The sequence below is a fragment of the Gigantopelta aegis genome, chromosome 14, assembly GCF_016097555.1.
Source record: "Gigantopelta aegis isolate Gae_Host chromosome 14, Gae_host_genome, whole genome shotgun sequence".
NCBI lineage: Eukaryota > Metazoa > Mollusca > Gastropoda > Neomphalida > Peltospiridae > Gigantopelta > Gigantopelta aegis.
In genome coordinates this window covers 21,317,864-21,344,753 of record NC_054712.1, presented here as the reverse complement: position 1 = coordinate 21,344,753, position 26,890 = coordinate 21,317,864, and the positions used below count along the sequence as shown (strand labels likewise).

Below are 26,890 nucleotides of genomic sequence, written 5' to 3'. Positions count from 1 at the left end.
TATGTATTGTATTATACTTTTCACCCACAGCTCCTTACACTGTGGTTTTACATAAATATATCTAAATAATGTTTTCATTTGTGACACCCAATAGCCGATGTGTATTTTTGTGCTGGGTGTCGTTAAACATTCATTCATTCATTCATAATCATAAATAAAAAACGCTTAATAGAGCAACTTTATATTAAAAGTTGTCCAGCGTTCTGAAAAAAAATGTCAGGTATTAGTTTGTTTTAATGCAAGGTTATTCGTTTTAACAAGACAAGGCACCATATTCATACACCATTTGAATACCGAGTAATGACGTACTGGAATTAAAGTTGCGTATGCAGTTTACAAAGATACGTTGTATTAAGCTTGAGATTATATGATAAAGATATTATTACATTTCTGTGTTTGGGTATCGTCAATATCATATACTGCGTATTAGGAATAAAATAGTACAATTTTTATTCCTAATATATGATATTGACGATATATACAGAGAGAGAGAGAGAGAGAGAGAGAGAGAGAGAGAGAGAGAGAGAGAGAGAGAGAGAGAGAGAGAGAGAGGGGGGTGAGAGGGAGGGAGGGAGGAGAGCAAAATGAGGAAGGGAGATATCACACAAATATACAGTGATCAAAATATATGTTTTTCGAAGAACCGAGATATCATCATTTAGGTTGAGTAGTGGGAAATACGCCGACTGTAAGATAAGTACGACGATTAAATATAAGTGAAATTCAACATTAATTTTTCGCCAAAACTGGGAAATATATGCACACGCAAACACATTTACATAACTAGATACACATACAGACACCCATGAACAAACACAAACAAATATGCATGCATCCATCCATCTATCCATCCATCCATCCATCTAAATCCATTCCAAGCAGTGTGTAGCTGCTAATGGAACTTTGTGACAGGTTTCCTCTCAAGACTTCATGTCCGAATTACCAATTGTTTGGCATCCAATAGCCGATGATTAATTAATTAATGTGGTCTAGAGGTGTCTAGAGGTTAAACAAAAATCAATTTGAACGATTTAAGCAAATGTAACAAAGTATATGGCATCTGCCCAAGATATCCCAATTGGGACACATTTGGCAATTGGGACATTTTGGGCTTCAACAGGCACCAGTGACATGAGGTGGAATACCAAGGGAGATTTGGAGGGGATCGGATCTTTAAAAAAAATAATAAAAGGGGGCCCGGGCCCCTCCCCCCCCCCCCCTCCTTAGATCCGCCTCTGAATAATACATTTTTATGATTCTGAATTTCCGTACATTCGAAGTGTTTTTGGTCATCATGTTGTTTTTAATATCACAAAATGCATTTCTCATATTTTTAAGCGTCTGAGAAGTAACAGTTGTGGAGTCGAGGTTTAGTCTATTTTTAGAGGGTATTTCACCATTTCAAAGTCACAGACTCATGTTTCACTCGATTGTAACTTTATCCAAATGTGTTACAGGTTTGTAGATGAATTAAACTTAGTGTGCATTTTCATGGGCTGAAACTAGCGTCTGTCCCTGTATTGAACATTTCAGAGAATAATACTTGAGAAATAGTTTGAAAGTTTGAATGTCATTGTGTAATTAATGTAAATGTTATCCGAGTTTAATACTAATATGAATTAATATAGTACCGGAATACACCTTGCATAACATCATTATTAATCAGTCTTAAGACATTTCAAATAAAAACAAAACAAATTAGACACATCTCACTTAATAAATTAATTAATATAACTGAACACTTCACCTAATGTACTATTATTACCAACAGATTCACACGAATAGAAGTTTGGTCGTGTAATTTTAAACAAATCCATTTATTTAGCACCAAACGTCCCAAGTAAAGATTATACCCGAATTATTGCCGCAGGTAATGCTGTGATCTTATATTTTAGACCAATTGTAATCGAGACTCACTTAAAGTACTGCAGGCCTTTGGGGCTACAGATGGAAGTCCATCCCCACCCCTTTAGAGTGGGTGCATTTTGTTAACTGTTTACTGGTCAGCCATAATTCAGCTTGGTGGGCAACCTGTTTCGACTGCTGCAGTCGAGCATCTTGTTGAAAATGAAATGCTTTCTATTATCTTCCCCTTGCTTCGTTGACAATTTTTAGGTCGCTGGACATGATAACTGTAAAGCATACCAGTAGCTGGGACCGGCCTTGGTGGCGTCGTGGTAGGCCATCGGTCTACGGGCTGGTAGGTACTGGGTTTGTATCCCAGTCGAGGCATGGGATTTTTAATCCAGATACCGACTCCAAACTCTGAGTGAGTGCTCCGCAAGGCTCAATGGGTAGGTGTAAACCACTTGCACCAACCAGTGATCCATAACTGGTTCAACAAAGGCCATGGTTTGTACTATCCTGCCTGTGGGAAGCGCAAATAAAAGATCCCTTGCTGTTAATCGGAAGAGTAGCCCATGTAGTGGCGACAGCGGGTTTCCTCTCAAAATCTGTGTGGTCCTTAACCATATGTCTGACGCCATATAACCGTAAATAAAATGTGTTGAGTTCGTCATTAAATAAAACATTTCTTTCTTTCTTTCCAGTAGCTGGATATATGGACCATCTGTATCTTCTTTGGTGTAAGGGTTGAGCGCCATGTTGGTAAAGACACTGGTTACACAAGGAAAGCACGATGGTGTAGCATCCTCTGTAAATGTTTAATTAGAGACAGGGCCAGTGATTTCACTTTAGCAGGGCTCGAACTTAAGAATTTGTCTCCCACAGCAGTTTTTCTAAAAATTGCAATGCGTGAAACAGTCCACCGACGGCAATTTTGAGCCTGCCTATGGCAAATTTTTAAAAGTGACAGTTGCAGCAAATAAACCTGACTGAAAGGCTATCTTGTTATATGTAGACATCTTTTAAATATGAACATGTTAAATATTGGCAGATAATGTACACCAGGTGTATACATTTCGCCATTGTTGAGAAGGTTTACCGACGGCACAAAAGTGCCATCGGCGATGCTCTCTACCTACGGCAATTTATATCTCAACGACAGCAATTGCAGTCGGTGCCGCCGTTAATCTCGAGCCCTGCTTTAGCCAGGATGCCTGCATCCATGAATACCTTTTCTTTGCTTTTCTCCTGTGGATGTTTTGATTACTGTTCATGATATATGTGTCCTATATCAACACAAGGAGGTCAGCATCGAGTGTAATTACGGGTTTCTTCTGAATGTGACCGGCCTCGGTGGCGTCGTGGTTAGGCCATCGGTCTACAGGCTGGTAGGTACTGGGTTCGGATCCCAGTCGAGGCATGGGATTTTTAATCCAGATACCGACTCCAAACCCTGAATGAGTGCTCCGCAAGGCTCAATGGGTAGGTTTTTTCTCTTTAGATATATTTTAAAACAACTCGTTGTAAGATAAATGGTATCTAACGGCCACTCATGTATTATTCTCTATTTATCCACGGCCCAGTTGGGTTTGGGTTTTTTACTGGTCATGCTTATTAAGCTATTGTAGTTGGACTATTCATATTTAACCCGGTTACACATTGAGATGTCGGTACCAATACCTCCCTGGTACATTTTATTTTGCCGTGACACGTCGAAGAATGTACCATTGTAAACAATCTAATTAAAATTAGCTTCACTATTACATGTGGATCTAACACCAGCCAGTTGGAGCTCATGTCCACCAATCAAAACCTTACTTGCAGAATCCTGCCAGTGATTTAAAACTAACAACACTGCGTAGTCCCCAATGTCCAGGTAACATTTCGTCTGTAAATATTAATTTAAATATTGTCCAATCACACTTCGCCTTTTATAACGTTATTTGGGAGCATACAAATTCTAAAATAATCGGGCGAGTCTATTTTAGTGGCCGCAGTACAGCGAACCATACCAATACGTACGGGATGGGTTATCAGTCTTCAATTTTACATTACAAATTATTTATTTTATAAAATAAAACATGTTTTAAGGCATTCGTAATTCACACGAAACATGTCGTATACCCTCAGGATAATTCGGAATGTTTTCAAATATTTTTTAAATCACTGGCAGGATTCTGCAAGTAAGGTTTTGATTGGTGGACATGAGCTACAACTGGCTGGTGTTAGATCCACATGTAATAGTGGAGCTCATTTTAATTAGATTGCCTTGTAAACTAAACTACTGTACTCGCAACGTACGAGTGCTGTATTTTGCTTGTTAGCTTGTGTGTGTGTGTGTGTGTGTGTGTGTGTATGTGTGTGTGTGTGTGTGTGTGTGTGTGTACGTGTATGTATGTGTGTATGTATGTATATATGTATGTATGTATGTATGTATGTATTTATCTGTGTATATATTATGTATGTATGTGTGTGTTTATTGTGTATGTATATATGTATGTTAGGTGTATATATGTATCAGGCACGGCGGAAGCAAGTATACTGGCTGACAGATCGACGGCGCAACGCAGTTTCTAGGGGTTTCAGGGAGTATGCTCCCCCCGTAAATTCCTGCATTCTACAAGTAAAATGCATCTCTGCCTTAAGATTTACTACCAATAATATTTTTCATTCAAAATTATTGGAGGGGCTAGAGCACCCCCCAACCCCCCCACCTCGCTCCGCCGTGCCTATGTATGTTATGTATATACGTATGTATGCATGTATATGTGGAAGTATGTATACATACTGGGGGGGGGGGGGGTCGCGCTAGCCAAATTGTAATTATTATTGTTTTTAAAAACCAATTATTGGTATATACAACCCATGCGAATATGTGTACGTATATAAACACGTTTGTAATGTTAATCTAAAACAATACTATAACTATATTATACCGCTTACCTTAATTCTCTTCGAATTGCGGCTTTTCAAAAGATTCGCACAAAACAGGTGGGAAATGGCGCTACTGAACACGCAGCTGTGAGGCTCGTTAAGCGAAATTAAATCAAGAACCGCACGCAATCAATATTTAACCTTGGTTACGGGAATAAGTCGCACACTGAAACAGGTAGTTCGTCGTAATCTGATAGCCTAAGAAACCAATCAGCCGGACGTGTAGTTTACCTATCTTAATGAGACACGTTTGTTATGCAAATGAGCAATAACCAATTAAAGATGGCGATTTAACCATAACTTCACAATTATTTTTTTTTGAAAAGAGTTAAATTTAAAAAGTTAAAAGTATGTGTAGTAGATGTAGTTTTGGAATGTTGTATAATTAGTATTAGTATGATTAGAAAGAAAGACATGTTTTATTTAACGACGCACTCAACACATTTTATTTACGGTTATATGGCGTCAGACATATGGCTGAGGACCACACAGATATTGAGAGAGGAAACCCGCTGTTGCCACTTCGTGGCCTACTCTTTCCGATTAGCAGCAAGGGATCTTTTATATGTACCATCCCACAGACAGGGTAGTACATACCACGGCATTTGATATACCGGTCGTGGTGCACTGGCTGGAGCGAGTAATAGCCCAATGGGCCCACCGACGGGGATCGATATCACACCGACCGCGCATCAAGCGAGCGCTTTACCACTGGGCTACGTCCCGCCCCCTAGTATGTCAATCTCCAATTTCTTTCGCCAATCTAAATATATATTCGCCAGTAACATATTTGCATTTCAGTGAAAAGATTTTATTTTCAAAGGGACATTCCTGAGTTTCCTTCAGTGTTTTAAGATATTATCGACTAATAAAATATTCTACGATTAAACTTACATATTAAATATATTTTCTTGTTTAAAATATTAGTGGCTGTATATTAAACGTGTTTCTGATCGTTATAATATTTGCACTAGGTTAATTTTTATTTTATTTCCTAAAACTTATTTGAAAACAAAATCCAGTTTGGGCTTCTTACAAATATTAAGACGACCAGAAACACACTGAATATACAGACACTGATATTCTAAACCAGAAAATATATTTAATATGTAAGTTTAATCGTAGAAATATTTTATTAGTCAGAAACATCTTACAATGCATCAAACTCAGGAATGTCCCTTTAATCTCGTTGTTTATGATAATATAGTATATGCTAAAATGTACTTATTATTAAGTTTACGTCTTGTAATCTAATAATGAAATGCTGCTGATGTCTAGGGCTGGCTGTAGCCCAGTGGTAAAGCACTTGTATGATGTGCGGTCAGTCTAGGGTCGATCCCCGTGGATGGGCTCATTCAAGTCAGTGCATCATGAGTGGTATATCACAAAAGAGACAATTTTACTTTTTGTATGCATCAGAGAATGATAAAAATTGTATGTTTCTCTGTAATTTGAAAGAATCAAGTGAATTTTGATCCAATATCTAGGTTCCCAAAAAGATTCACCGGACTAAAATATACACTATACATATATTTTTGCACCAAAAGTGTGAAATGTAAGTACCGGTACATAATGTTTACATATTTAATAGCCTAACAACTTATATCATTCAGTATCTGAGCTTTGGAGATGCGTGTGCAAAATGGTGGAATAAATGAGGTCCAGAACAGGACACAATACCCTTGTTTTTATTACAATTTTTTTTAAATATGATGAGACATCAAAATAATTTGAAAATGACAAAAGAAGTTTATAAATGTCCAATTATGGAGACGTTCAACAATTACATAATGTAAGATCTGACTTTTTGTGTAACCCTGCCCGCGTTATGTTTTGTAATGATGACAATAATCACCCCTCTAAAGTTCTTTAACAATTGTCTCCCACACACTTCATTTTTTCCTGGCATTAATTTTACCAACATTATAAATTTATAAACATTAGATTTTCTGTTCTTATTTTGATTATCTTTTTTCTTTTCTACTTTATATAAAGATAAAACTCAATAGTCCCTCCTGCATAAACCCATCACTTCTCACATACTTTTTACAATGTTGCTAGAGGTCTTATATATACAGTTGTACTTCGGAATGGAGTAAAATTTTGGGGGAACATATTTGCTGCTTGCTTTTCATTTATAACTGCAGGTTTAGAAGATGTGCAGGCGCATTCAGCCCCAAAATATTAGAAGGAATTTACTTTTCGGAACATTTTTAGCACAGTTACACATTAGAACTTTGCCAGAAATAACATTCGCAGCAATCATGTCTGCATTGTTGTGTAAGAATCATATCTAAATTGTTATATCTTTTGTTTTTGTCTTAGTATTATTATGTTATGTCTTAGTTTTATTACATGTCACTTATGTGGCCTAATCGACAATTCCGTGTTGAGTTATTAATCTTTCTTAACGTAGATAAACAAAGTACACATAAATAGGTTTTCGTTGGAAAAGGCATTTAAATTTATTATAAAACTGTTTCAGAATACAGCATTCGTGTCCGTTAGATGCAATTTATCTTACAACTCGTTGTTTTAAAACGTATCCAATATCCAACTCGCTTTCGCTCGTTAGATACGTTTCGAAACAACTCGTTGTGAGATAAATGGTGCCGTATCTAACGGTCACTCATGTAGTATGCTCTATCTATTAGACTAGCTAAGCATAACTGTAATTGGTTTAAACAATACCAGTACTTATTTCTGTTAGTATTAACAGATGGGACGTAAAGAAAGAAAGAAAGAAACAACATTATTTTAATTACTGTCATATAAACCGGCCTCGGTGGCGTCGTGGCAGGCCATCGGTCTACAGGCTGGTAGGTACTGGGTTCGGATCCCAGTCGAGGCATGGGATTTTTAATCGAGATACCGACTCCAAACCCTGAGTGAGTGCTCCGCAAGGCTCAATGGGTAGGTGTAAACCACTTGCACCGACCAGTGATCCATAACTGGTTCAACAAAGGCCATGGTTTGTGCTATCCTGCCTGTGGGAAGCGCAAATAAAAGATCCCTTGCTGCCTGTCGTAAAAAGAGTAGCCTATGTGGCGACAGCGGGGTTTTTTACTGTCATATATGTGGCGTCGAGTAAATGGTTAAGGACCACAGAGGAAACCGCTGCCGGCCTTCAATGGGCCACCTGTTTTTTCGATTAGCAGTCAGGAAGTGTAATTCGGCCTTATCGTGCACGATCTGCCAATGAAGCGTTCATTGCGTTTTTATCATTCAACAACCTTGACGGTTGAGGTGTAGGATAGATCGATTGATAGCTGGTTACACGTGTTAAAATATTGATAGAGATACTGGCGGTTTTAGGGATTGGGTTCCCACCCTTTTACATCTCTGGAATGTTCTGTACTATGCAATATCTCTGACTTATTTAATAAAAATCATAATGGTATAAAGCCCTTCATTAAACCCAAGACCCCAACCCACACACACCCACCCCACCCCATCCACCCTCCTAAATGTCTGGGATCTGCCACTGACTGTGACGTTAATATTTATAGTTAGCCTACTATCCGTTGTTTTGCTTTGGTTGAAAGAAAACATTAATTAAAATCCAGATTCGTTAAAATGCCAGCGTTTGGTTTCTGACACAGATGCAGTCCATGGCCTGTACTGTATTTCCCGAACAATAGGTATAGGCCTACACAAAAAAAAAATACCTGGCGCGATCGACTGGCGGCGAGATTGCCTTACAATCCGACGTGCGGGTTGAATGAAAAAAAAGAAGAAGATTATTTCGGCTTGTGGGTTCCAAATCCGAATAACAAAATCATTCGAGCGAGCAATAAAGAAATAAAGCTATGTTTCAATATGCACGGATGCGGATTCGATCTTATTACTTATATGGTACGAGAACGAGGAAGAGATTTACGTGCACATTCAGAGCAAGCTGTTGTAGCACACGCCTATCCTTATCACAGGGACCGGCCTTGGCCGGTTCCCTCTGTCCAGGACAGGAACGAGTCAGGGGAGGGTTAGAGAAGGGACGCCTGCACCGACAAGTGCAAGGGAGCACCAGCAGTCCAATGTTGGTGACAGGCGGGGTGTAATTGGTGCTATGGAATTTTGAAAGTCCCGTAGGATTATGTCAAAGAGGAAGAGGTGCGCGTTTACATGAAGGAAATTTGGCGCAATTTTCATGGTCGTTCTAATTGAAATAGTGAGGAGAGCCAATAGGTTTTGCTTTTAGTATTCCGAAAGTGGCTCTTTATTATGACCGTCTTGGTGCTGTAGGGTGTCTCCCTAGGTTGCCCATAGGGCCCTTAGAAAGGGCCTGATCTCTTCTGATCGTGGCATGACAACCCAGGGGAGACTCGAGCAATTGTGTGGGTTGGACGAGGTAGAGGCGGTGATGGAGAGCTTGATGTTGGATGCTGTTGCTGTGGAGGTGGAGTAGGTTCGTCCGTTTTGCTCAAGGTCCTGCCAGCGCCAAGGAAAGTTTTATTTTGGGTTTGGGGGAAGGAGCGGGTATTCTTTTGTCCAGTCCCTTCTGGGTGCAGTGCAGTGGTGTACTCGGAGCCGATTTCTTTTGTCCGACTCTTTATTGGAGTACGTGCTGGGCCATTATTTTGGTTTTATGTATGGACGGGTGCATTGTTAGCATTAGTCAATGCACCATATGGTATGTTGAGAGTGCATGCTGTGTTTGTGTTTGCCTATATTTTATGTTATGGTTGTTCCTACTGTATTGAGTCCTTATTCTATGTTTCCAACGGCTGACCAAAGCCACCCATCCCCCCCCCTTCTCCTTGAATTGCATAGTGAATGCAAGGAGGTGGGGGGTTATTAGTTATTCTAGCTATCTAATTTGACGGGGATTTCCCTTATAGTATGAGTGTAGTTTAAAAAAGCCTAGTGCTTTGCATATGATACGTTTTGGTAGTAGGTACAATTCATTCACAACATTCACACGAGTATCGATAGGTATGCCTCCCAATCCCACCCAGGCACCCTAGGAGATTATGAGTATCTAGTTACTTAGATAATTGGTTAGCTAATCTTACTTGTATCTTGTTTTCTTAATGGCAATCGTCTGGTGTGTTGTAGTGACTATTACTCACCTTGGTCTGCTGTGGAAGAAATTGTATCTACTACCATACATACATATAAGTGCATGATAACATTTAATATTTTATTTACATTGTATGTACAGTTTCTGGTCGTTGGTTGGTTAAGTCGGTTAAAATACCTTGGTACATATCAAAGTGATACGTCCCACTAAAACGCGAAGTGGGACTAACACTTCGACGTCACACGATGACGTCATCGAATGGCGCACTACAACCTTACAGGAACGTCAACGAAACGAGTTGAATGACATAAATTAAGATTAATTATGGGTAATAAATAGGATATTAAACTCGCTACCATTTCGAATCATGTTTATGTCTCTCGTAAAATAATTTTTATTGTCACTCGCTAAGCCTCGTGACAACTGAAGATAATTTCACTCATAAACATGATACGAAATGGAAGCTCGTTTAATATCCTATACCATCGGACTACAGGCTGGTAGGTACAGGATTCGCAGCCCGGTACCGGCTCCAACCCAGAGCGAGTTTTTACGGGTTCAGTGGGTAGGCGTAAGGCCACTACAACCTCTTCTTTCTCACTAACCACTAACCAACTAACAACTAACCCACTGGCCTGGATAGACAGCCCAGATAGCCGAGGTGTGTGCCCAGGACAGCGTGCTTGAACCTTAATTGGATATAAGCACGAAAATTAAGTTGAAATGAAATGAAATGAAAATATCCTATAAATGCGACATATGCATTCGGAAATGGGACCCGACAATCGGACTTAGTGTTCACATGTCTATGATTATAAAGGCAACACACGTACGGCAATAGGTGTTCTAATTGAAGAGTTTTGTTTTGTTTTGTTTATGATTTCAATCGCTACATGGAGAGGTCGAAAATATCGTGGCCGTATCCGTATTCATATTCATATCCGGGCATATGTGAACATGTCCATTGAAAACAATAGTTGGCTATTTTTGGTAAAACCCCTACGCGGAGTCATATAGTGTGCACATCGTTTTTCGGTTCATACTTGCATAAACCAAAAAATGCCGTCAATTCTTAATTAAATTATATTATATTGCATTGTATTATACTGTATTAAAAAAATACAAAAGACAGTTTGCATTACTAATGTGTTTTCAATCGTAACCCAAACGATTTTTTCAAAATATATTTTTCGGGTTAGCATCACTCATACACACATACGCCACACACCACACACATACACACATACACACACCACACACACACACAGACACAGACACACATACATACACACATACACACATACACTCATACACCACACACCACACACATATACACATACACACACCACACACACACAGACACAGACACATACACTCATACACTCACCACACACATACACACACAGATACACACACATACACTCAGACACACACAGACACACACACAGTTATACAGACATACACACAGACACAGACACACACATATACACTCATACACACATACACACACCACACACACACATACACACACAAACACACACATACACACAAAGAGAGACACACACACATACACACACACCACACACATACACACACAAACACACACACACACATACACAAACACAAACACACACACAAGGACATACACACACATATATATACACTCATACACACACATACACAAACACCACACACACAGACACACATATACATATACAGACACACACACACATACACTCATACACATACACACACATACACACACATACACACACACACCACACATACACACAGACAGACACACACAAATACACACAAACGCACACACATACACTAATACATACACACACACACACACACACATACACACACATACACTCATACACACACATACACACACACATACACACACAATATACACAACACACACACACGCCACACATACACACACACATAGAGAGACACACACAGAAACACACGCATACACTCATACACACACAAAGAGAGACACACACACACTCACACAGACACACACACTCACACACACAGACATACACACACCACACACACATAAACACACAGACACACACACAGACAGACACACGCATACACACACACACCACACACACACACACACACACACACACTGTAATTTCACTCGCCAGTCTAAACCCCATTCACACGCGCCTGTCTTTGTGGCAAATCTGTGTTTCCACTTACATGTACCCCATGGCACAAAACAGTAATTGTATTTAAGTGGGCGGGGAAAATCTCATGGTGTTTGCTTTATAGTCTATAGTAGTTAATAAATTAATGTGACCAGTTGAAACCTTTTGCAATTCTTTTGTCCAATTCTTACTTGATAGTTGTCCTCATATTCAATATTTTGCTTACACACCCGTTGGTGAGAACACCATGCGTTATTTTTGGTAACATATGGTTGTTTACACACGTACGTTTGTTAACAATTTCAAGACATATGACTGGCTGCTCCTAGGTAATGACCAGGTTACCACTGCCATACATCCAATGAAAAATTACACAATGAAAATCGATTACACTGTGGCGTATAGTTAAACTGACAATCATGCGTCTGTGACGCGTAAGTTAGTTACTAGTTCAACGGCTGTAAATAACTTTTAGTCGAAAAAGATGTCAAATTTTTCTTAAAACCTGGTTTTTGAGGATATGTAAGAAACAGAATAATACATTCGTGTCCGTTAGATACCATTTATCTCCCAACTCGTTGTTTAAAAACGTATCAAACTCGCTTTTGCTCGTTAAATACATTTTAAAACAACTCGTTGTGAAATAAATGGTATCTAACGGCCACTAATGTATTATTCTCTATATCTATCGATGTCCAATTAATTCTACTAAGAGAAAATAATATTACAACAACTGACGAAATTTGTGATCTGTTTCTATTACTTGAAAAATTCTTTACCTATAAATGTAAAGTAACAGATATCTTACCAAATATGAAACATTTTAAACATATTCTGAAATCTAGATATCTAACAGAAAGAAGTATTTATCATAGTAAACGTTTACACAACAAATTTCAAAACTAAATGGGCTATGAACCATAATCTATTTAAGACATAGTCAGGCAATTACTGCTGAACAAATTATGCAATTTGTAGCTGTTGTTTACTTTGGTGTTATGTACATGTATATTAATATTTTACGACAGACAGCCATGTCAGTCATAGTCAAATAATTCATATGTTTGTATATAAGAATAACACTTTATTTGTGAAGTTATATGATGTCTGCGCCTGTAGCTTGTTTATTTCATTATTTCATGAAACACTTGTGTGCGTGTCTGTGTGCGTATGGGTGTTTATGTATGTACGTTTGATGTTTGTTTGTTTGTTGGTGGAATTTGTGTGTGTGTGTGTGTGTGTGTGTGTGTGTGTGTGTGTGTGTGTATGTTTGTTTGTTTGTTTGGGGGGGGGGTTGGTGTGTTTTTTGTTGTTTGTTTTTTTTTGGGGGGGTAGGGGGGTTGGGTGTGGATGAATGCATAAGAAGATATATAAATATCTCGCAGAACCCATTTTGTATAGTTAAATTTTGTTTAATTAATTTACATGTCTAGTTCAAAATTATAAGCTATGAGAACTTAGGCTACATAATATACAGTCGTTTTTCTATCGGCGGGGGGGGGGGGGACGTAGCCCAGTGGTAAAGCGCTCGCTTGATGCGCGGTCGGTTTAGGATCGATCCCCGTCGGTGGGCAATTTCTCGTTCCAGCCAGTGTTACACAACTGGTGTAACAAAGGCCGTGATATGAAAATTTCGATCTGTATACCAAAATGATAATATATAATTTTGTATTGTAACTCTGTCGCTTCATCCCTGTTGTTGGGACTGATAACAAATGTAACCAGGGGTTCTGTGAATAGATATTTAAAAAATTATAATTAAAATAATAATAGTAATAATAATAATAATAATAATAATAAATGTGACAGACTTTTGTAATTAGTATCCATCTGGTGGATATCACTCCATAAACATACTGAAGAGAGGACAAATTATTGTCAAATATTATTGGGTAAGGGAAAGAAAATGTATCCTAACTTTGCAACCATTCATACATTACCACTCAAAATGTTGATATTAAACCTCTCTACAAACCGGTGTGCTACATGTAATTACTTTGCAGGCAGTTAACAGATCCATACATACTACATATACCGCTAAAAAGTGCAAATCATATTACCCTTGTGCAAATGATGTTTGTTCATTGTAATGGCAACTACTTGCTCAAGATGGCCGCCATATAAACCTGTTATTACCAATATCTCAGCACACATGTTACCAAGGCGCACAATTGTTTGGACTAACTCACATCACATTTCTATAGGGTATTAAAGGCAATAATACCATTCACAATATCACTAGGTGCATTGTTATAAAAGGAGCGAAGTACATACTGTAGGCGAATTATTGAAGAAAAAAGCCGCGACATCTGTTATGAAGCTATTGTGTCATTCTGTACTAAACAGTCTTTAAGAAGATAAAGTACACGGCATTCAATTTATTCATGCGAATTTTCTTTTGAAATAGATAATAGTATAGCCATTAACCCGGTTATCGGCAATAATAGGGGTTTGTATCATTCAAGATGATGATGATGATGATGATGATGATGTGTGTGTGTGTGTGTGTGTGTGTGTGTGTGTGTGAAAGTGTGCGTGTGCGTGTGCGTGCGTGCGTGTGTGTGTGACAGTGTTTATGTGTGCGTTTGTTTCGCGTCAGTTTGTTAATCTATGTTGATTTAAAGGGACATTCCTGAGTTTGCTGCAGTTGTTAAGATGTTATCGACTAACAAGAGACTTTTTGACGACTGTAATTACATATCAAATATATTTTTCTGCATAAAATATTAGTGGCTGTATAATAAACGTGTTTTTGATCGTTCTAATATTTGTACTAGGTAAAATTTCATTTATTTCCTAAAAACTACTTTTTTTCGTACGTACGAAATTATTTGAAGACAAATTCCAGTTTGGGCTTCTTACAAATATTAAGACCAGACAAACATTGAATATACAGACAGTGATATTCTAAACAAGAATATATTTTTAATATGTAAATTTAATCGTAAAATATTTTATTGGTCGGAAACATCTTACAATGCAACAAACTCGGGAATGTCCCTTTAATGCCGATTTTATTTTTCTGTATCCAGAAATCATTGTACAAAAAAATATCGAAGGGTGCTCTGTACCAAAACGTTGCTCTTAAGAAATGTCTATCACATCAATATATCGACTTTTGTGATTGGGCTTTTTATAAATAGCATGGGATTTTGTCCACACAGGTCATAATATATTATTTCGTTACATGTCACGGTCTGGCTTATGAACTAATCGACATTATATTTTTAAAAATGTTTTATTTAACGACGCACTCAACACATTTTATTTACGGTTATATGGCGTCAGACATATGGTTAAGGACCACACAGATACTGAGAGAGGAAACCCGCTGTCACCACTTCATGGGCTACTCTTTTCGATTAGCAGCAAGGGATCATTTATATGCACCGTCCAACAGACAGGATAACACATACCACGGCATTTTATACAGTCGTGGTGCACTGGCTGGAGCGAGAAATAGTCCAATGGGCCCACCGACGGGGATCGCTCCCAGACGGACCGCGCATCAAGCGAATGCTTTACCACTGGGCTATGTCCCGCCTGTACATTATATGACTCTTCCTTACTAATCTGTTAGTACAAACAGTGGATATTAAAGGGATTACACAACACGTATAGCAATGCAAACTACAACAACACCACTAGAGCACATCGATTAATTAATCATCGGCCAATGGATGTCAAACATTTGGTAAATCTGAAACGTAGATGCTGGATAACTAAATTGCGTACGTGAAATTTAACGTTACCAATCGAAACTGGTAGAAGGTTAAATGTTCCTAGAGAAAACAGAATATGCAAACTTTGTAATACTGATATTGGAGATGAATACCATTATTTATACAATTGTAAAAATTATAATATTGAAAACATTAGAAGAAAATATATATAACAATATGATAGAATTAATCTTAGGGTTTTAAAAATGAAATGTATGCTGTCATTATGTAATGCACCATTTTTTTTAATATTTTTTTAAAACTAGCTATATTTATTTTAAAATGATCTAGTCTTGTGAACTAACGTTTCTCCGCACATTTTAGCTATTTTGATTGCATATCTTGTGTTCTATGCTAAGTATAGATACTTCTATGTTGATGCCTGTTCTTGTCATGTATGTTAATTATGTATTTGAGGGTGTATACTACCAAATCAAATCCCATAGACGACAATAGTAACATATGTGGCTAAAACTCCTACCTGCAACGTATCAACCGACATAAACGCCACGGATATAAATACTACCAACCCTTACACTTAAAGTGAATCAGAAAAAAATGGGGGTCAAGCTGCTCGCTTCTGAGATAACGGGTAGCGTCTATGACTACCCTAGTTTCGCACAAAATTCGAGTACTTTTTTTTACAGGTACCCCATACATGTTTCAAGCACAAGGCTACTTGACACATTGGTACTAGATGAAATAAAATTGCAATTTTTTTTTACCCAGATGAAATTATTATTTTTTACAACCAACACACTCACATTTATAACCAATCACAGGACTTGTGGTGTTCACTTCTCTATCAAAAGTTCGGTGCACCTCGAACTTTGACCCAGCCGGAAGTTATTTGGTTTAGTACTACCTATATTGAAAATGTCCTCTTGTTACACATTGCAATGCGTCTCAGTGTTGTTTAATAAATCTTGAAAAATCTTGAAATCTAGTCACTAGAGAAAACCCGCTCCATTTTCCCTAATGCAGCAAGGGATTATACATGTAATGAGTAGCTTCAATGATATTTTCGAAATCGTATTTTGTTTACACGAGTTAGAAGAGTGAAAATTATGTTTTGACACTATAATGTCAAACAAATGTGTATGAAGCAATGGAATCTTGTGCAGATATGTGCACTAAAATAAAAACACAGATCAGAAACACATTTTACAGCCCTTTAAATTAAGTTGTTTTAAATCATAACTGTTTAATATTACCACGGCCTTTGATACACCAGTCGTGGTGCACTGGCTGGAACGAAAAATAGCCCAATGGGCCCACCGACGGGGATCGATCCCAAACCGACCGCGCATCAAGGGAGCGCTTTACCACCGGACTATGTCCCGCCCCAGGTGGTGTTTAAGTATATTGTGTTTGCAGTGGCGGATCCAGTGTGAAACCGTGCAGGCGATGGGGAAGGGGTGGTGTGTGTGGTAATTTTGCAATTTTTTTAAATATTGTATATAACTGGCAGGAACGGATGCAAAAACATTTCAATGTACTGGGTACAACTCTTAAAAGGGGCATCTACATAATTCAAAAGTAATCTAATATGTATTATCTGTATAGTAACCACCCACAGAAACATTAAGCTGAACAGTGTAAACCTGCCCCCTAAAAAAAACAATAAATGCATTAGTTTTGGAACACTTCGCTTTAAGGCAGAGATCGAATTTGGATCCACGGTGGCAGTCCTTCGGGAGCAGTTCTTATGCTTAAATTGATGTAACAAACAGAATTGAAGTGAACTGAACTGAATTAACCTAGGGAACATTTCTTGTATTCTTTATTAATATGTATTGACGGAGCCGGGGGTGGGGGGCATAGGGGTAAAACCCGCCAATCACCCTTCCCCCGCCTCCCAACACCTTTTATAAGTACCTGTCGCTTCATAGTGCCACTCATTAACAGTGTGGGTTCCTTCTCCCTATGTGGGTGCACACACACACACACACACACACACACACACACACACACACTAAAATATTGGCTAAGTCAATGCCTACGCATCTCACCTCCTACTCCATTGGTCCTGATTAAAAAAAAAATTGAAGAAAGAAAAAAAAAAAAGCTTACCTCTATTGATAATTCCACTCAACGTGTGCAGGAAATATTGGAAGAGAACAGCACAGTAGTTACAGGAAGGAATGTTTTATTTAACGACGCACTCAACACATTTTATTTACGGTTACATGGCGTCGGACATATGGTTGAGGACCACACAGATATTGAGAGAGGAAACCCGCTGTCGCCACTTCATGGACTACTCTTTTCGATTAGCGGGCAAGGGATCTTTTATATGCACCATCCCACAGACAGGGTAGTACATACCACGACCCTCACAGTAGTTAAATTTCATCATTAGCCTAATAGGTAGTATTAGATCCATGCCCTGATATTTTATATTTATACACATTTAAATTAAATATGATTATAATTGTCAAACAGCGATCTTTTCGCACATTTCTGAAGTTAAATTATATTCAGACGAATGTGTGTAGTAATACTATTATCGCTTTATTGACATCAATAAGCATATTAAAACGTCAAAGCATTGTTGACGTCACGTTAAAGGAATGTTGACATTTTTATGGTAACGGCTTCGGCTGTTGAAAACAATTTAAAATTTCTTTTGTTTAATGACACCACTAGAGCACATTTATTTATTAATCATCGGCTTTGGATGTCAGAGATGTGGTAATTTTGACAAATAGTCTTAGAGAAAAAAAATCCATTAGTAGCAGCAAGGGATCTTTTATATGCACTATTCCACAGACAGGATAGCACATACCACGGCCTTAGATATACCAGTCATTGTGTACCGTATGGAATAAGAAATAGCCCGACGGGGATCGATTCCAAATCGACCGCGCATCAAGCGAGTGCTTTAAAGAGTCCTCAAAAGTACCCGGTCTCCGGCGGCAAATCGCCGCCTAGGAAACAGCTTTTGCCGCCGCCTACTTTTCGTTGATGGTAAAAAAAAAAGTGCTTTCTCTTCTTTAATTTCTTCGATTTTTCACATGTTTCTCGGGGAGGGCCCCCAGACCCCCCGCTTTGCCGCCTGCTATCATCACTGTTGTAGCCTGCTACTTCTTAAACTATTGAGGGCGCTGGTGCTTTAGACCTACCATTGCATGCACGACAGAAGCAAGTAGACATTGGGGGTGTGGGGGGGGGGGGGGGGCTGACTGAGATCGAGGGCGTAAAGCAACGTTTCTAGGGTTTTTTAAAACTAGATGTCCTGAAATGCAATTTCCTGAATTCCACAAGTAAAATTCATTTCTGCCTTAAAGCGACAGACCCTAGTTTTTAAACACTAAGACATATTTTTCACTATTAGAGCCGTTTTTGAGAACTGAAATCAGTCATTACTAAGATTTTATTATTTATAGCATACCCTTTAAATGTACTAGAGATACAACTTTGCGGTGGTTTCATTACAGAATATTGCATCGAACACTCGCATCTAACCATTTTTTATATACTATTCACTATATAGATACCAATAAATGTACTTTCTGTAATCTGCTGCCAGAGACAATGGAACACTTATTCTATGATTGTCATTTTGTTAAAAAACAACTATGGAAATCTATTGCAAATTGGATAACAAATACTATGGGTGAACATATTACTTTTGATAAACATATAGTTATCTTAGGTTTGCCTAATGAACAAAACAGCAGTGTAGTAAATTGGATGATTATTAATATAAAATATTATATTTATTCTATAAAAATGCAAAAACAAAAATTGAACTTACGATTATTACAACGGACAATTAAAAACAAATTAGAAATTCAAAGGTGTATTCTGCTTAAAAACTGTGAATACGAATATTTTGAAACATATTGGAAGAAATGGTATAATTTATTTATTGACAATTTTACATGAAATGTTTCAACTGTAGTTTAACATATTGGCTTACAAACAAACATTAAAAGATAAAATTTGCAACCAGTTATTCTTTTCTTTCACTTGTGATATTTCGTTTTTCCCCTTTCTTCTTTCTCTTCTTTCTCTTCTTTCTTGCTCCCAGAAATAATTAACACTAATTACCGACATGTATGAAAACTGATGTACATGGATATTTGTGTGTGTGTGTGTGGGTGGGTGGGTGGGTGGGGGGGGGGGGGGGGGGTGAGTAGGTGAGTGGATGAGAGTTTTTTAATGCAGTATATGTTTTAAACATGAACATTGTGTACATGTAAATAGTCTGTATATACAGTGTGTGTATATATATATATATATATATATATATATATATATATATATATATATATATATATATATGAAATATAATTAAAATATGTGTACGTCAGTGAGCTCAGGGCACCTCAACCCTGACACTGCCAAATATTTCTGGGGACAATAAAAAAAAAAATAATAATAAAAAATAAAATTAAAATATTTTATTATTTAGATTATCCATTTCCGTACATCCGAAGTGTTTCTGGTCAACTGTTGTGTTTTTAATATCACAAAATGCATGTTTCGTAGTTTTAAAAAAACGCACGTGCGTCTGAGAAGAAACGGTTATTGCGTCGAGTTCTAGTCTGTGTTAAGGGTATTTCACCGTGTCAACGTCACAGATTCTTGTTTCACTCTGTTGTAACTTTATCCAAATGTGTTACAGGTTTGTAGATTTAACTAAACTTAGTATCCATTTTTTACGGGTTTAAACTAGAGTTTTCGACTTTAAGATTTACTACCAATAATATTTTTGATTCAGAATTATTGGGGGAGGGATTCAACCCAACCTTCATCCCCACTGAACACGCGGCTGTCAAGGCACAGTAATATAGTTATCTCCAGCTATAAAAATAAATAAATAAATAAAATAAATAAATAAATAAATAAATAAATAAATAAATAAATAAATAAATAAATAAATAAATAAAATAAAATAAAATAAAATAAATAAATAAATAAATAAAATAAAATAAAATAAACCTTTCTAATTTATAAGAGCACTTTTTGTATTTTTTTTAAGAAGGACAGAATTGGAAGTGACAAATATTATCAAAATGTTGGATGGTGTCAGTTAGATATTATTTAATATCAAGAAATATATTTTCACATACAATTTGTTTTTAACACTGTCCAGCTAATGCTATCTCAAAGCAATTTACCTTTTGTGTCCTGTGTCAGTCAGAAAATGTATAACCATAAAAACACGTCCTGGTTACAAGTCGTACGTGGTAATCGCTTCCTTTTCCTTGTATAAAATAGAATATTAACTTGAACGGGTTTTATGTTCCTCCTAGAATGGCCAGCTCACATATACCGACGTACAAAAGAAACTTGACAAGGCTTACAAATGTGTCACAGGGGGCGTAGCGTGATCTGGACATGGGGGTGTGTGTGGTGGTGGGGGGGGGGGGGGTCGAATATGAACCAAGTGGACCCTTTTTCTATTTTTTGTTTTTACACCACCAGAAACTCCATATGCATAAACCTATATGTTTTAGTTCCGAAAGCGGACCATTTGCTTCAGCGGGGGGGAGAGGGGAGGGGGGAGGGGGTCGTCCGAACCCCGAACCTCTGACCCACCCCACCCCCCCGCAAGCCTACGCCCCTGTGTTATAGACGACCAACAAATAGTACGGTAGGATATGGAGGTATCGTGAAGTTCAAACGTTAAACAACGTCACAATGCACTTTGTGATACATGCAAAGTGCTTGTAAGGTGGTTTCTAATTTTTTTAAATTCCAGTTAGCAACACTATTTATCAAATTATTCAAATATTATGTCTGTAAAGTTTCTTTTGGTCGTCGGAATAGGTTATGACCGCTAGTAGGCCACGCATTATACGAATTGTTCTCACAATAGACGAGCAGAAACTTGATAACCTCTTTAGCGGTACAAGTAGTCTAGTCCAGCCGTTACTATATCATTTAAAGCGACTGTCCCGAGTTTTCTGTCATTGTAACATTTGTGTATACGACACACGGAGCCGTTTTGAGCACTAAAATTATGTATATAGTAAAGATATTTTCTTGTCTAGAATATCAGTTTCGGTGTATGTTATCATCTCAATGTTTGTAGTAGCCAAACCGGATTTTACCTTGTAATAAGTTTGTCTTGTGTGTGTGTGCGTGTGTGATCTATCTATCTATGTGTGTGTGCGTGAGAGAGAGTATGTGTACGTTTATGTGGGGTGAGTGTCAGTATGTACGTGTGTGTGTGTGTGTGTGTGTGTGTGTGTGTGTGTGTGTGTGTGTGTGTCCGTGTGTGTACGTGTGTGTGGGAGGGTCAGTGCCAGTATGTACGTGTGTGAGTGTGTGCGGACGTGCGTGCATGCGTGTTTGTTTGTTTGTGTGTGTGCGCGCGCGCGCGTGTGTGTGTGTGTGTGCGCGCGCGCGCGCGCGAAGTAAAAAAGATAAAATACTGCTACAAACATGTTTAGGTCCAGTTGACAGCAAACACTTCGATATACAAACACTGGCATTCTAAACAAGACCATATATTTGATATGTACTTTTAGTCATCAAAAAGGCTCTTCTAGTAGGAAACATATTACAATGGCTGCAAACTCAGGACAGTCCCTTTAAACTAGGCATGTATAACCTTTCGTTTGTCTATCTACGAAACGTGTTTTTCATACTCCACTTAATAATGACTGTGTAAATGTCCTTGTAGACCTATATCTAATTACATACTTGTTTTAAAATGTGCCATGTGTTTTTTTATCATTCATAATGATTTAATAACTGATAACTAATTGTTTAAAAAGTGCATTGTTCTCACATCCATTATGCGAAGAGCGGGAAGGTTGCTTCGAACTTTATTACAATCCTGGGACTCGAAGCAGAATACATATTTTCGTATGACGTGTTCGTCAGGACAGCCAGGCGCAGATTCAGGTGGGGGGCTAAGGGGACCGGCCGCTCCACCATCCCCCACCCCCAATTTGTGGTCCAACAATATATGTATTACAGAATACACACAAAATACAAACTTATCCCGTTCATCTGGTAAGGACCTTTAAATTCTATTTTCAAAAACAACAACGGGTTTTGGGCCCCCTCTATTAGAAAAATCCTGGATCGGCGCCTGACACACAAGAGGCAAATTCATGGGGGACCAGGGGACACGGTTCCCCTATATATATTCAAGTTCCTCTTTTTTCTGGATTAAAAAACCCCAATTCATCGAGTTGTCCTTTTCACTAGTTGGTCCATGTACCCTTTTTCCCTTAACTCCCCCCCCCCCCCCCATACACACACACACACATACACCACCACCATCATCATCATCACACACACACACATACACCACCATCATCATCATCACCCCACACACACACATACACCACCATCATCATCACCCCCCCCCCATACACACACACACATACACCACCATCATCATCATCACCCCCCACACACACACACACACACACACATACACCACCATCATCATCATCACCACCACCATCATCATCATCATCACCATCATCACCACCACAACCATCATGACCATAATCACCACCACAACCATCATCACCACCACCACCACCATCACCACCACCACCACCACAACCATCATCATCACCACCCCTCCCTACAAGACATTCCCTGTATCCATAAGTCACACACGTAAAACATAGTTTAACCAGGGGCGTGTGCAAGGGAAGTGTTTCGGTAGTCGGAAACCCTCCCTGCTGAAGCAATTTTTATATATATATTTTTTAATACATTTTCCGGTTAAGCATGTCTCGACACAGTCTAGATCCCGCCCACAACTTAGCCTACCTCAAAAGTTTTATTTGGTTTGGATAAGATCCATGGTAAATAGGTAACACGTTCTGTCAACAAACGAGCAGGATGTAGTTCTGGGGTAGAGCACTATTTCTCGCAGATTCGATCGCCCTCGGTGCACTCAGGTTGTTTTCATTCCTAGCCTCCTACTCCTACAACTATTATGTTAAAGGGAAGGTGCCTATAAAAATCATTTGCTACTTTTTTAAAAACAAGTAACCTGTCTGACAGCAGCGAGTCCTCCCCCCCCCCCCCTCCCACACACACACACGCTAACACCACCTCTGTATCTACCTCTCTTTTTGGGTTCTCTCTCTCTCTCTCTCTCTCTCTCTCTCTCTCTCTCTCTCCCTCTGTCTGTGTGTCTCGCGCTCTGTCTATCTCTCTCTCTCTCTCTCTCTCTCTCTCTCTCTCTCTCTCTCTCTCCTCTCTCTCTCTCTCTCTCTCTCTGTATATGTCTCTCGATGTGTCTATATGTCTCTCTCTCTGTCTCTCTCTCTCTCTCTGTTTCATTCCCTCCCCCTCTCTCTCTCTATCTCTCTCTGTATCTCCATCCGTCTTCCTCTCTCTCCCTCTTTCTTTCTCTATCCTCCTCCCCCCCCCCCCCTCTCTCTCTCTCTCTCTCTCCCCCCCCCTCTCTCTCTCTCTCTCCTCTCTCTCTCTCTCTCTCTCTTCTCTCTCTCTCTCTCTCTCTCTCTCTCTGTTTTGTCCCGTGGAGTGTATTAGAGAGTTTGGGGTATTGGCCCGTAACCAGAGGAGGGGGGGGGGGGGGGGGGGGGTAGAGGGATCGGACGACCCCCCCCCCCCCCCATACACACACACACACACACACACAGAGAAAACAGAGTTCTGCTCCAAGGGAAAACATAATAAAACATATAAAAGAACAGGTCTCTTGTAAAGATGAAGCTATTAAGAATAGCAACATTCTGTTATGACATCTAGTATGTCAAAATAACATTAATAGGGTAAATCCATAACAACTATTTAGGGTCGCTCACGCACTTCAGTCTCAGATTCACCTGAAATTTGTACCAAATATTCCAAGCAGTATTTGAGAAATGGTCATGTTGCTATCCGTCAGCATGTCTGTCCTATATTAAAGTCCCATTATCTTAGGACATAATGTACATAGAAACATGAAACTAAAAAAAAATAATAATTTAGTAGTGTTTAGTAGTTACACTGGATACTTACACCCCAAATGCATGCACAAAATTTACTCACATGAGCAAATTTGCTCACGAGTAAATAAAAGCAAAATTGCTAAGCGTTCGCATGACATTAACAAAGGTGAGTATTTCAGTCATGTAAAAGGCAGATAAATTTGAATTTGTTTTAGTTCCTACCAAGACCGGGATGGAAAGGTTGTTATCGTATCACAAGAAAGTGAGAAGATATTTTCCATACAAAGTAAAACCATATCTGGGCAAAAGATAGACAGTGTACGTGGTGGGATAATCTAAACAGTGGAGAGGGTCAACAACAGTGGTATGACAATTTCCTAATGGACAGGATTATTTGTGATATGGAAAACTGGGTCAGTATGCCACTTGATTTTAAAAAAACAAGTGGGTATAGCTATCTACAGGATGGCATCGACCGCGGTGTGTCGAACTGTAGTGGAGTGGGAAAAGCTACAGTATCAGAGTGTCAGTGAAGCCATAATAAATGTTTTAATGGATGAGTATTTATGTTGTGTTTTTCTAAGGATGACGACCTGAAGTGGATTTCAAAAGAAATGATATTTTTTCCTAACTATACTGGGGCTATTGATGGATGCCACAATCCCCTCAATGAACTGCAAGACTCCCATGGAAAGGGCGGTACTTGCTCATCTTTCAGGGTGTGTGTGACCACTACTATATATTCAGGATATAAACATTGGTTGGCCTGGGCGCGTACATAACGCCAGAGTATTGGCAAATTCTGAGCTTTTCTTCAAGGGTGAGAATTCTCACACTGGCTGAAAAATAATTATCTCTACCAGAAAAAGATGTCACAATACCAGGCCCCATGCTTATAAACCTTAAAGTCTAGACTTTAATAAAGTCTAGACTTTAACGTCATGGCAACGCCATTCAAATAGCATTACGTTAAAGTCTGGACTTTATTAAAGTCTAGACTTTAAGTTTTATAAGCACGGGCCCTGGATGCAGATGTTCGGATTGCTGGCAATGCCATTGCGGCCTGTGTTGTGCCACACAACATATGCGAGAGTTACACTTAGCTCTGTGACAAGAACGAGGAGGATCCACACGATGTTACTGGTGACATAAAAAAAACATGGCAGAGACCTGAATGCTGGGGGTAAAATCAGGACTTCTCATTTGAAAACATATCACTCAAGTCTTTACAAACAGATATTTTTTGAATGCAGATGTTTGTTTCATTGAAATAAACAGTGATTGCAGATGTCTGTTTCATTCAAATGAACAATAATTCTGGAGGTTTGTTTCATTGCAATAAACAGTGATTGCAGATGTCTGTTTCATTCAAATAAATAATGATTCTGGATGTTTGTTTCATTGCAATAAACAGTGATTGCAGATGTCTGTTTCATTCAAATAAATAATGATTCTGGATGTCGGTTTCATTGTAATAAACAGTGATTGCAGATGTTTGTTTCATTCAAATAAACAATAATTCTGGATGTTTGTTTCATTGCAATAAACAGTGATTGCAGATGTCTGTTTCATTCAAATAAATAATGATTCTGGATGTCTGTTTCATTGTAATAAACAGTGATTGCAGATGTTTGTTTCATTCAAATAAACAATAATTCTGTATGTCTGTTTCATTGCAATAAACAGTGATTGCAGATGTCTGTTTCATTCAAATAAACATTAATTCTGGATGTCTGTTTCATTGCAATAAACAGTGATTGCAGATGTCTGTTTCATTCAAATAAACAATAATTATGGATGTTGGTTTCATTGCAATAAACAGTGATTGCAGATGTTTGTTTCCTTTGAATCTTTATTATTGTTTTAAATGTTGAAAAAACAGTCGAAATATACTTTGGAGAACAGCTTTTTCACTTAATAACGCACTCAATATATTTTAGTTATGGTTATCAGTAGCGGATCCAGGTGGAGGGGGGTCCAGGGGTCCGGAACCCCCCCCCCCCCCCCCTTTGGAAAACTGACCATAACGTTTAAGGGGAAACGTGATTATATTAACTGTTCTGTGTAAAAGGAGAGATCAGTCATCACATTTGGACACCACCACCACCCCACCCCTCCCCCCACCCTTCAGAAATTCTGCATCCGCGCCTGGTTATATGGAGTCTGACATGGTTAAGGACCACACAGAAATTGAGAGAGGAAACCCGCTGCCACCATTTCATGAGCTACTCTTTTCGATTAGCAGCACGCGACATTTTGTATGCGCCATCCCACAGACATGATAGCACATACCACGGTTTCTGTTACACCAGTAAA

General features: G+C 38.6%; 1 protein-coding gene across 1 annotated transcript in view; it reads right to left on the bottom strand.

Moving 5' to 3' along the window:
* LOC121388902 (beta-1,4-galactosyltransferase 4-like) overlaps positions 1-20,947 on the bottom strand; it is a 99,359-nt gene extending 78,412 nt beyond the window's left edge. Inside the window, exon 1 of the mRNA XM_041520439.1 lies at positions 20,819-20,947. The gene's annotated coding sequence lies outside the window, so the exon portion shown is untranslated. The remainder of the gene's footprint in view (positions 1-20,818) is intronic.
* Between the last annotated feature and the right edge of the window lie 5,943 nt (positions 20,948-26,890).